The sequence below is a fragment of the Triticum aestivum genome, chromosome 2D, assembly GCF_018294505.1.
Source record: "Triticum aestivum cultivar Chinese Spring chromosome 2D, IWGSC CS RefSeq v2.1, whole genome shotgun sequence".
Classification (NCBI taxonomy): Eukaryota; Viridiplantae; Streptophyta; class Magnoliopsida; order Poales; family Poaceae; genus Triticum; species Triticum aestivum.
The window spans coordinates 644,308,239-644,322,079 of record NC_057799.1 but is presented as its reverse complement, the minus strand read 5'-3'; the positions used below and the strand labels follow the sequence as shown (position 1 = coordinate 644,322,079).

General features: G+C 42.4%; 1 pseudogene; it reads left to right on the top strand.

The window, feature by feature from the left end:
• LOC123056149 (disease resistance protein RGA5-like) lies at positions 1–8,144 on the top strand (annotated as a pseudogene).
• The last annotated feature ends 5,697 nt before the right edge of the window (positions 8,145–13,841 follow it).

The window sequence follows — 13,841 nt, the reverse complement described above, 5'->3', positions numbered from 1 at the left end:
ATGGGCACCATCCTGCCCAAGCTAGCCGGCCTAATCACAAACAGTACAACCTTCAGAGGGGTGTGAGGGGCGAGATCATGTTCCTCCAAGTCGAGATGGAGAGCATGGAAACAGCTCTCCTCAGGATTTCTGAGGCGCCAATCGACCAGCAACCGGACAACCAAGTAAGTCAAGGTTAGGGCCAAGGCTATGAGGGACTTGTCATATGACCTGGAACATAGCATCGACAAGTTCATGGTGCGCATCGAATCCCATGGCCGACCAGAGAAGTCTCATAGCTTCAGGAATTTCATTGATAAGAGCCTCAGCCTGCTGACTAAGGGCAAGATTCGCCACAAGATTGGCATCGATATCAAAGACATCAAGAGCCGCATCAAGGAGGTCAGTTAGCAGCGTAATAGGTGTAGAAATTGATAGGACGAAGTGTATCACCCTCGTTCGAGGGCCGCGTGTATTTATAGATTGATGGGGCTTATCCCATAGGCGCATACATCTGTTTGAATTACATTCTTGGAGAACAAGAGAGGTAGAAATAGAATCTATTCAACTACCTACAGAAGATAGAAACATAACAGAAAGATACATGCGTAACGCCTAGAGATATAGCTGCGAATATTAACTTTAACACGCCCCATAATCACAACTTGGCCAAGTTGAGATTACGCTTGAATTCTTCAAAGCTCCGTGTAGGCAAAGCCTTTGTGAAGCCATCTGCAACTTGATCTTTTGAATAAATAAACCGAATGTCCAACTTCTTGTTAGCAACACGCTCTCTAACAAAGTGGAAATCTATCTCAATGTTTTTGGTTCTGGCATGAAAAACAAGATTTGCAGAAAGGTATGTGGCTCCCAAATTATCACACCAAATACAAGGAACTTATACCTGTGGCACTCCAAGTTCCTTTAGCATGGACTGTACCCATTAGCTAGAGCTTTATACTCAGCCTCTGTACTAGACCGAGAGACTGTGACTTGTTTCTTAGCACACCATGATATTAGATTTTGACCAACACATATTGCAAAGCCACCTGTTGACCTTCTGTCATCTGGGTCTCCAGCCCAATCAGCATTAGTGAAAGCACTGACAAGAGTAGACTGAGATTTACTGAATGTTAAACCAACACTTACTGTATTCTTCACATACCTCAGAATACGCTTTGCAGCAGACCAATGTAAGGTGGTAGGTGCATGTAGAAACTGACAAACTTTGTTCACAGCAAAAGAGATATCAGGTCTAGTAAGGGTTAAATACTGAAGTGCACCAATCATACTCCTGTATTGAGTGCCATCTTCCTGACTTGGAAGTTCTCCTTCATGCAAAGATAGTTTTTCTGAACTAGATAACAGAGTTGGAGAGGGTTTGCAATTCTGCATGCCAACTCTTTTCAAAAGATCAGTTGCGTATTTTTCTTGAGAGAGGACTATACCATTATCAGTTTTCTTGACTTCAATCCCTAAGAAGAAACTCAGATCTCCCATGTCCTTGAGAGCAAACTCTGAGCCCAAGTCCTTCAGAAGTGCTATCACTGCTTCACTGGACGAGCTGGTGGCAATAATATCATCAACATATATGAGCATGAACATTGTGATATTAGACCTATTGTAAATAAACAATTAGGTATCTGACTTGGATGGAACAAAACCAATATTTTGCAATTTTGCACTCAATGATGAGTACCACGCTCTCGGGGCCTGCTTCAGACCATATAGAGCTTTATCAAGATTGCACACATGGAAAGGTGCATGCTTGCTTTCAACCCAGGTGGTTGTTTCATGTAAACCTCCTCTTTCAGAATACCATGTAAAAACGCATTCTGTACGTCCAATTTCCTTAAGCACCAATTCCTAGAGACAGCAATAGACAACACAAGCCTGATAGTAGCAGCCTTGACAACAGGACTAAACGTGTCCTCATAATCTATCCCTTATCTCTGTTTGAAACCTTTAGCTACTAACCTAGCCTTATACCGGTCAATAGTGCCATTAGCCTTTCTTTTAACTTTGTATACCCATTTGCAATCTATCAAATTTTTACCTTGACCCGGTGGAACCAAGTGCCAAGTCTCATTCTTCCTCAAGGCCTTGTATTCTTCTTCCATGGCTTTTCTCCAGTTAGCATCATTCAGCGCCCCTTCAACAGAATGTGGTACATCAGTAGAACATGTCAGCTCGAATTTAAGAATATTTTTGTAATTGACAGGATTAATTTTTCTTGTTTGTAGACGTGTACCAACACGTGTAGAACGCGCTACAGGAGTTGGCGCTGCAGAAGATCCGCCCAATCCGCCTGGGTGTGTAGGGCTGGTAGAGGCGGATCCCGAGGGCGATCCACCGTCGGGTGCACCAGGCGCGTCAGGCGAATCTGCGCTGGCCCGGTCGCTGTCGTGAGCCCAACCGCTGTCGGGGGCCCGGTCGCTGTAAGCGGCCCGCCGGACTATGCTGTGCGTGGCGGGCGATGATTGACCTGAAGGTGGGTCCATGCGCACTGGGCGGCGCGTTCGTGGCCCGCCTCGTGGGGGAGGCGCAGTCACTGCGACGCGCGCGTGACTCCGAGGTGGCCTACTGCTGCAGGCGATCCTCCTGGGTCTGGAGCCTGCTGATGTCGACGCAGTTGCAGGCGCAGGTGAATCTGCCTCGTGTCCAGCGCCCATGTCCGGTTCCGCTGCATGAAATATTGGCTGTTATACAGCTTCGTTTTCAGCAGTTTCTGCACCATTTTTTGCGCCACAAATGCCTGTATCATCTGCATCACCAGGATACTATGTTGTATGGTTATGAGGGTTAGTCATGTGATCATCAAAAATATCATTACGCCCTTGATCTAAACCGGAAAGAGAACTAGGAAGAAGAAGGATTTGTTTTTGTAGGAGAGCTCTGGCATTGGGATGGAGACCTTGAAACGGAAAAACGGTCTCATCGAACACCACATCCCTGGATATGTAAACTCTTCCAGTTTGCACATCTAAGCACTTGAACCCTTTATGTTGTGGACTATAACCAATGAAAACACATTGTTTTGAGCGAAAGGAAAGTTTTCTAGTGTTGTAGGGTCGAAGATTGGGCCAACATGCACACCCAAAAACTCGAAGGGAGGCATAGTTTGGTTTGGTTTGCCAAAGCCGTTCTGTAGGTGTTTGGTAGTTGATGACACGGCTTGGAAGAATATTAATGAGATGTGTGGCAATGAGGAAGGCTTCATCCTAGAATTTTCATGGCATGGAAGCGTTTGCAAGTAGAGAAAGGCCAACTTTAACAATATGGCGATGCGTGCGTTCAGCGGAGCCATTCTGTTGGTGTGCGTGTGGACAAGAAACATGATGGGAAATTCCCAATTTTTGGAAGAAAGAGTTTAGTTTCTCGTACTCGCCACCCAGTCCGATTGGACTGTGATAATTTTGCTATCAAACTTTCGTTCAACAAGTGCTTGGAAATTTTGGGAAACTTGAAACACATCAGACTTATGTTTAATAAGATAGATCCATGTATACTTGCTATAATCATCAATGAAGCTTACATAGTATTCGTGTCGACCAACAGAAGTGGGTGCTTGCCCCCATATATCAGAAAAATGAGTTCTAATGGTTTAGAAGAAACACTAGTTGACACGGGATATGGGAGTTGATTACTTTTTGCTTTTTGACATGAATCACACACTGTTTCACTACTAGGCTCACCAACAAACGGGAGTTTATTTTTCCTAAGCACTCGTTGAACAATAGCAAAAGAAGGATGTCCTAGTCGATCGTGCCACCTTGCCGAAGATAATTGGGTGACACCAAAAGCTTGTTTATTTGAGCTCCTAAAGCGAGGGATCAACGGATAGAGCCCTCCAACGCATCTACCTCTGTAGAGCACCATCCTCTTTGCCAGATCCTTAATCAAAAAGAAGAAGGGGTAAAACTCAAGTAATACATGATTGTCTAGAGCAATGCGATGTACAGAAAGAAGGTATTTTTGAGCATTAGGAGCATGAAGGATATTTTTAAGATGAATAGGATGGCTAGGGGTTTTGATAATTGATTGACCAACATGATTTATTCTCATACCTGATCCATCTGGACCATGGATTTGGTCGTGGCCCCGATACTTCTCACGGGTCATCAACTTCTCCAACTCTCCTGTGAGGTGGTTAGTTGCGCCGCTGTCGACATACCAGTTAGTGTCAACACCATACTGAGCCGCAGCAGCAACTTTTTTCTTCTTGAGCATCATCATCGAAGCGGTACCAGCAGTCCCTTGTGCTGTGACCGATCTTGCTACAGATCTGGCACTGGATCAGATCATTGTTGGCCTTGTTGCTGCTGGACGAGCCACCACCTGGACGAGCACCCTTGTTGTTGTTGTAGAAGGGGTGCCCGCCGGTGGTCTGCTTCTTCTTGTAGCCACCGCCGCCACCTCCTTGCTTCTGTTCTCTCCCCCTGCCATAGCCACGAGGGGGAGCTCCGCCATGACGGGCAGAGTTTGCAGAAGATTTGAAGCCCACATCATGGCCTCCTGTGAGCAGCTCGACTCACTGATCGAAGTTGCACACTTGGGAATAGAATGCATCGACGGTGACCGGCTCGGTGCGGGCGTCTAGGGCCGAGACCAGAGGGTTGTAGTCGAGGTCCAGCCCCACCAGCAGGAAAGAGACGAGTTCATCCTCATCTAGTGGCTTCCCCGCGGCAGCAAGCTCATCGGCATATCCACGCATCCGGGAGAAGTACACCGGTGTAGATTGGTTGCCCTTTTTGGCATTGGACAGGGAGATCCGAAGATTATTAATATGTGAGCGTGATTGAGAAGCAAACATATTACCCAATGATGTCCAGAGTGCTTGTGCCATCCTGATAGAAACGACCGAGACCAGCACCTCCTTTGACAGGTTGTTCATGAGGTGCCCAAGGACCTGCTGGTCCTGATGCATCTAGGCTTCATACGCCGGGTTGATGATGACTTTGTCCTTTCCCTACTTGCCCTTCACGGTAAGCATCTTCTCTGGTTCGGCAATGGTGCCATCCAGATAGCCATAAAGGCCCGCCCAAGGAAGTGCGGCAGGATCTGCGCCTTCCATAGGAGATAGTTCTCGCGTGTAAGCTTCTCTGTGACCTGGGATCCAAGGCCAGAGAGAGTTGGGGTGGAGGAGGAGGACGACATGGTTTTTCTGTGGAGAGATCGATCTAGGCTTCTGCGGTTTAGGACGAGAAGGAAGAGGATGCTTTGATTACCATGTAGAAATTGATAGGAGGAAGCGAATCACCCTCGTTGGAGGGCGGTGTGTATTTATAGATTGATGGGGCTTATCCCATAGGCACATACATCTGTTTGAATTACATCTTGGAGAACAAGAGAGGTAGAGATAGAATCTATTCAACTACCTATGGAAGATAGAAACATAACAGAAAGATACATGCGTAACGCCTAGAGATATAGCTGCGAATATTATCTTCAACAATAGGTACAAGATTGACAGTGTGGCTGCTGCCAAACCACCTGGTCCAACGGTTGATACCCTTCGCCTGAAAGCCTTGTATACAAAGGTGACGGCGCTTGTTGGCATTGAAGAGAAGAGGCTAGAGGTAGTCGAGATGCTAACAGAGGGAGACGAGGTTTCTGAGAAACAACTGAAGGTGGTCTCCATTGTTGGATCTGGTGGATTAGGCAAGACAACCCTGGCTAATGCAGTCTATGAGAAGCTGAAAGTGCAAGAAGATAACCAAGAACGGCAATTTGATTGTTCAACTTTTATTTCCGCGTCTCTTAATCCTAACATGGAGCAGATTTTCAAGAGCTTGCTCCATCAACTTGACAAGCAGAGGATCCAAAACACCAGTGAGGCATCGTGGGGTGAAGAACAGCTCATATGTGAAATAAGAATATTTCTTGAAAACAAGAGGTACGTATGTGCATATGCCCCCTCCCTCCGAAATGTTTCAGCCATGGATGTTAAAAGGAAACTGCAATAGTGCAGAACTAAGTTTTCTATTTCCTTTGCCATTTAAGTTACACTTAATTAAGTAGCTCAATTCTTCTCAATGTATGAGAACTTAAATAGCCTTATAATATATGTGTTTTGGTATTAATTGAAGGTGCATGATTGTTATTCACGACATATGGGATACGTCTGTGTGGGAAAACATCAAATTTGCGTTGATTGAGAATGAATATGGAAGCAGAGTAATCACAACAACTCACATCCTTGATGTTGCCTAGCAAGCTGATGGTGTCTATCGGCTGAATCCTCTTTCTGCTGTGGACTCAAGAAAGTTGTTCTATCAAAGAATATATGATATGGGGGACAAGTCACCACCTAATCAATTGTTTGAAGTATCTGAGAACATTCTAAAAAAATGTGGGGGTGTGCCACTAGCTATACTTACGATAGGTAGCTTGCTGTCCAACAAAAAGGGAAGAGCACATACACTTGAGTATTGGTGCAAGGTGCAGAAATCTATCAGTTCAGGGCTAGACAATAGTCATGATGATGTGAAGAACATGAGAAGGATATTATATGTCAGTTACTCTAACCTACCTCCACACTAGAAGACTTTTTTACTGCATCTTAGTCTATACCCAGAGGATTATGAGATTGAAACAGAACAGCAGATACGGAAATGGGTGGGAGAAGGTTTTGTGAAAAAAGAATAGGGGAAGAGCTTGTATGAAGTAGGAGGCGATTACTTGGATGAGCTCATTAATAAAAGCTTGGTCCAACATGTAAAATTTGACAATGCAAATAAAATGTGCTCTTGTCGTATACACGATATGGTGCGTGACCTCATCATTTCCTTATCAAATGAGGAGAATTTCCTGACAACAATAGGTGGTCCGCAACCAGAGTATCTACCAAGTAAGATCCGCCGATTTTCTGTCTAGACCTGCATTCGAGAAGTTGCTAATCAGCTGTCAACCATGGGCTTGACCCATGTGAGGTCACTTACTGTGGCTAGACCAGCTTTCAGTTTGTTGCCAACACTTTCGGGTTTCCTAGTCCTACGTGTATTCGACTTAAGTTACCGCAGGGAAGTGGACAATAATAATTGGAAGGATATATGCAGTTTGTTTCACTTGAGGTATCTGAGTATAATGGGTACATCTATCACCAAGATCCCAAAAGTTACTGGGAATCTGCGATTTCTACAACTGCTGGACATTAGGTACACTAATATAGAAGAAGAGCTCCCGTCAACCTTTATTGAACTAACCCAACTGTTGTTATTCTACGTGGCTGATAGCATCACTTGTGCAATGCCTAGGTGGATGTGCTCCATGTCTTTCCTCTTCTCTCCAAATATTGCACTTGAAACACTGGGAGAAGAGGGCATTCAAGTACTTGGGAACATAGCATCTCTCAGTGAACTGTACATACAAGTGGAGAAACCAACACAGGGTGGAGATAAACGGTTGGTCCTTGAAGATGCTTATCCATTTCGGTGTCTAAAGAGGTTTACTGTCAAGGGTGACACCATGGAGTTGAAGTTTGCATGGGTAGCCATGCAAAGAATACATACCCTCCTGTTAGTTTTATATAATGTGCATGACACATTGCTTCAGTTTGGTGATCTTGTACTTGGTATAGAGAATCTCTCTTTGCTTGAACATATTGTTGTCGAGTTCCCCTTCAACAAAGAACACACTGAGACTCAAAAGGTGAAATATGCTGTTCAGAAAGAGGTCAAGATGAATCAAAACAGGCCCATACTAACATTCACAAAAAGGAAGGTGAAGTTCACGCAAGTACTTGTTCACACTTTCGAGCAACATGTATTACGTTTGTGTATATTTCTAAACCGTATATGCAATTAGTGGAAGTATACGTTTGCCTATATTCTTTTTAACCCTATATAATTTTATCGTATTATGATACTTATTTATGCATTGGAAACACTAGTAATACTATTCATCACCAAGGGTTCAGTTATTCTTCACCCGAGCTAATCTTACGATAGTTTCAAAAGAAAATTACATTTGGTATACAAACAATTAAATTCATATTGATTCAATACGCAAATTTGGCATAAAAAACAAAAATATAGGTCATAAGACCAGCGGGGGCGAGGTGCTTTGGCGACGTGAGCGGCATGCGCGAGCACCAGCGACGAGGCCTGCTTGCTGTGGTCGTGCCCACCAAGTGCGTCGCGGGGGCAAGTGTTTGGTTGCAATAGATCGTAGAGCAGTCACAATGATGTTCTAGACGTTATGTCGAGTCTTTGGTTCTTGCGCACGTCGCGCTCCTTACGACGGCATCTTGCCGCCGGTGATTGGACGGCCCGAGAGGACCGGCCAATCACCGTCGGGGAGGTGTTGTGGCAAGGTGGGTGCACCCTGCGTGCTCTGGGCATCCCCGCACGCGCCATGGGTGCTGTGGCCGTGCCCCCTGAGTGCGCTGAGGGCCAAGTCTTTGGTAGATTAGAGTTCGGAATCGTCACACCTGAACTCGTGCGCTTATCTGTTTTTGTTGTCTGTTTATTATTCGGAGTTGTTCTTGGCTATTCTTTGCTATTCTTGGCTATTCTTTGTCTGTTTATACCATGGCAGTAGCACTAAAAACCCTCTTCTTATTTCGTTTTTTCCGTTGGCGACATCCCTGGACATCATCCACTCCCTCCACAGCCAAGTCCAGAACATGGACATGACTTCGTACACCCAGAACTCCGTCTTGATGGAGATCTATAAAAATGGTTCAGATTTGCTATTTCACATCTAGATGTGAAATAGTTATCTTACATCTAAGTTGTCCACCACAAGATCAAGGCTGTAAAGTTCATGCAAAATCTGTTGATGCGGCATTGTTTTGTCCCTTGCGTCGATGTGTGTGTCCTGCATCGTGTGTCCCTCCCGGGGCTGTCTCTGTCCATTGTATGGGCCTGCTATCCCCTCTGAAGTGCTTGTGTTTTTTTTCAAACCGATGTGTAGAATTGAAAGAGTCTCACTCATCCGATACCATGTCTCTGTGGACTATTTTAATCTTTTTTTCTCTATTGATGTATTGGTTTTCTTAAGTCTAGGGTTGTATATTAGTATTTTTTCTGTTTTTTGTTTTTGTTTTGAGTTGTTTGTGTGCTTACAGAGGTGTAAGTGGAGAATGGACGAGACGCCAAGTTTCCTTTTTTGTTTTGAGTGTTTTTGCATTTTTCTATGCATTTTCGTAACGGGTTTGCTATTTTAACATCTACTCCCTCCGTTCCTAAATATAAGTCTTTCTAGATATTCCACCAAGTGACTACATACGAAGCAAAATGAGTGAATCTACACTCTAAAATGTCTACATACATCCGTCTGTTGTATTCCATTTAAAATGTTTAAAAAGACTTACAGGGAGTAGATGTGAATGTGAAATAGTTACATCACATCTAACTTTTAACTACACGATTTAGACATCAAGATTCGTGTTCTTTGGTCTTTTGTTGTTGTTTGGTGTTGTCTCTGCATGCGTCGCTCGCGAGAGGGGTTCTCATCGTAGCGTTTAGCCCGTTGTTTCCTTTATAATAGCCCTCGTACCTTTGCCTCGGCGTGGGTTGTAGCCACAAGCAAACATTTTTTATTTTTTTATTTTTATTTTTTTGCTTTTTCCTTCTTTTTCTTAAATTTGTAAAGTTTTTGATTCATGAAATTATTTATTTTATTTTTCCATTTTATTTTTTAAATTAATGTTTTTTTTACTTCGTTGTCAATTGACTGTCCACAATCAAAGATGATGTCTTTTTTCTTGTTCAGTTACAAGTCCATTCTCAACTTGCAATCGGGGCCTGGCCTTCTTTTGTCCCAGTTGCAATCCCAACCTTGAATCGTAATCAGGGCCCGAAATTTTTGTCCCAGCTGCGAGTCCATTCTCGACTTGCAACTCAGGGCTGGCCTTTTTTGTCCCAGTAGCAAGTTCACCCTCGACTCACAACTGGAGCCTCATATTTTTTAGTCCCAATTGTGAGTCCACCATCGGCTCGCAACTGAGGGCCCAACCTTTTTGTCCCATTGCAAGTCCATCATCGACTCACAACTGTAGCCTGGCCTTTTTTTCTCCAGTTGCTAGTCCAACCTCAACTCACAATTGGGTTCAACCTTTTTTGTCCCAGTTGCAAGTCTACCGTTGACTCGCAAGTGGACCCAACCTTTTTTGTCCCAGTTGCAAGTCCACCATTTAACTCGCAACTAGGGTTTAACTTTTTTTCTCAGTTGCAAGTCCACCCTCGGCTCGCAACTAGGACCCAACCTTTTTTGCCCTAATTGCAAGTATACCCTTGACTTGCACCTGGAGCGCGACCTTTTGTCTCAATTGCAAGTCCAATCTTGACTCGTAACTAGGGCCCAACCTATTTTTGTGCTAGTTTCAAGTCCACCCTCAACTCAAAACTCGGGTCTGACCTTTTTGTCCAGTTGCAAGTCCACACTCGACTCGCAATTGGGGCCAGACCTTGTTTTTTGGTTCAATTGCAATCTCAACCTCGACTCGCAACTACGTCCAAACTTTTTTCCCTAGTTGCAAGTCCACCCTCGACTCGCAAGTAGAGCCTGACCATTTTTTCTCCCAGTTGCTAGTCCATCCTTGACTCGCAATTATGAGCCAATTTTTACTTCCAGTTGCAAGTTCATTGTGACTCGCAACTAGGGTCTGACCTTTTTTGTCTCAGTTGCAACCCCATCCTCGACTCGCAATTGGGGTCCAACCTTTTTTTGTCCCAGTTGCAAGTTTATCCTCGACTCGCAACTAGGGCCGACCATTTTCTGCCCCAGTTGCAAGTCCACCCTCGACTTGTAACCGGAACCTGACTATTTTTGTCCCCGTTGCAAGTCCACCTTTGACTCGCAACTGGGGCCCAACCTTTTTTTGTCCTAGTTGCAATCACACTCTCAACTCGTAACTGGGCAACGACATTTTTTGTCCTAGTTGCAAGTCCAACTATATCCCTGACATACAATTTGTGGGGCATTTGTCTGATCATCAAGATTTTTTAAGAATTACGAACTTAAAAACACTTTTTCCCAAATTTTTGTTTTCAAATTATTGTTTTTAAGAATCATGATCTTTTTTCCAAATTTGAATTCTTATAATTAATATAATTGTGGTGTCTCTCTTTTCCAAATTTATTTTTTCGGATGATATTACAAATTTTTGACTTCACCAAAATTTTCATAAACCGGTTGGTTTTTTGAAAAAATTACATCCAAACGTCGGAATAATTTTTTGTGCTTGCCAGTTATTTTTACAACATGCTTCTATTTTTTAAAGAACTATTTGAAAAGCATCACTTCTTGTTCTTGTCTCTGTTCCTTTTGTCTGTAGTTTTGTATTTCATGATTCCAAAATTTTCTGTTACAGAATAGTGAAGTATCATGATATGCATGCAGTCTCAAAGGCCCTTTTTATGGAGTACAACTTATTGCAAGTATTCATATGTGTGTGGTGAGAGGAAGTAACAATTTGAAGGATCTTTTCTGCTCTCTTTTTTAATCAATTTTTGTACTTGATGCTTCCTGTACAATGTCAAGTTGCACATATATCCAATCAATTGGTGATGCAATTTCCACGTCATGACTGGATCATTACTAATTTTATTGCTGCCCAGTCCGTTGATACTAGTGCAATGTTTTTCTATTTTGTAAGTACAAAGCATCTGCAGTTTTTCTTTTCAGTAAACAAAGCATCTGCAGTTTCTTTTTTGACGAAATTTCATGTGTATGTTTTTCCTTTCATAAGCTTTTTCCCACAAGCCCAGGCCCATAAAAGAGCAACAACCACCAATAAGGCAAAACATATTGAGCGTTTTGTTTGGTTTTTTATGCACAACCCCAACAAGTATAACGACCACAAGGCCCATGGCAGGCCATGCCATGTCTGAGAGGTGCGTTGTTTGTCACTGGAGCGTCGCGGTGGGCTAAAGCGGGAGTCGCAGAAAATAAGACGTGAAACAAGATCGATACAACAGAGACAAACAAACGAAGTGGCCACAAAAATTGATGACATCATATTTAGATGTGAGATATTATCTCACATCTAGATGTGACATAGACGGACCCAAAATGGTTTGTGAGGTTGAGAAGCCACAATTTGAACATGTTTATACTAAACCTTTATGCTTATTTTAAACTCATTTTTATCATATCACATTCAGAGCTAATATAGTTTTAATAACTTATGACAACATGATGTGATAACTTTGTTAAATATTAATAACAAATCATGTTACATTTGTAATGTTCGTCGTTCAAAATATGCATCCACTGTGCACAATCTAATCGTGTTTGTAATATAAGTGACATTAGATAGTTTTGACACATTACACCTTAAAGATTTAAATCCAATCCCATATATGAGATAAAATAAGAACAAAAAATATAGTCTTGAATGTTTTCATGGATTCATTGGTGATACTTGCATAAATAGAGTTTATACATTTTTGGTATGAATTTATGGTCTCGAAAATATCCAGATAATGATGTCTTGATTATGATTAGGCTTCTTGAATAGTAAATTCTAGAATAAGAATTTTTAATAAAATCAACAGGAATGTCCTTTCCTAGGTAATTTTTGCCATTATGGCACCCACCTATCAAAGGATAAATCCAAAAATGGTTTGTGAGGTTGAGAAGCCACAATTTGAACGTGTTTATACTAAACATATATGCTTATTTTTAACTCATTTTTATCATACCACATTCAGAGCTAATATAGTTTTAATAACTTATGACAACATGATGTGATAATGTTGTTAAATATTAATAACAAACTCATGTTACATTTGTAATGTTCATCGTTTAAAATATGCATCCACTGTGCACAATCTAATCGTGTTTGTAATATAAGTGACATTAGATAGTTTTGACACATTTCACCTTAAAGATTTAAATCCAATCCCATATATGAGAGAAAATAAGAACAAAAAATACAGTCTTGAATGTTTTCATGGATTCATTGGTGATACTTGCATAAATAGAGTTTATACAGTTTTGGTATGAATTTATGTCCCGAAAATATCCTGATAGTGATGTCTAGATTGTGATTAGGCTCCGTGAATAGAAAATTCTAGAATAAGAATCTTTAATAAAAACAACAGGACTGTCCTTCCCTCGATAATTTTTGCCATTATGGCAACCACCCATCAAAGGATAAATACAAAAATAAAAATGAGAGGTAAAACTTCTTTTTTAGGGATTTTATTAAAAAAGGTTTATCCAACCGTTCCGACTTTGTATAAAATATATATAATCGATAGAATTAAAGTTGTCTTCTGGGCAAACAAGTTTCTTAGGGGTTCTGTCACTATTATTTCATAGACGATATGGTTAATTACATGACTGGTACTTTGAGGAGCTTACGACTATAACGACATTCTGAGGGTACCTACAATTGCAGGATGCATCCATTGACCAGTGGAGTACTATCATGCGAAAAACCCTGGAAGAAAAAACATCTTACTGCCATTACGGCCACTACCTCACGAAAGCTTAAGACAGAACAAGAGACCTTACACACCGTACAACAAGGTTCACAGGACTAACACTAGTAGAAAACATGGCTTTGGTTGGGGCCTGGCCAGCCCATTAGACCCGGTTCAGTCATGAAACGGGACCCATGAGGGGCATACGTCCCGGTTCGTGCGCCCATGGGGCCAGCCGGGCCTCGTGGGGCATTTGTCCCGGTTCGTCTAGACCCTTTTGTCCCGGTTCGAGGGCCCGATGCCCGGAACTTTTTTGCATGCACGCATTCCACGATGGCATGGAACATGGTTTCTTCACTACGACAATAGAGTTTGCAAATATTCCCTCCGCCCTAAAATAACTGTAGCTGACTTAGTATGGCACATTAGGTAACTTCCACAAACTCGAAATTTCTAACTTGTGTAATTATGCACGGAGTAGTCTAC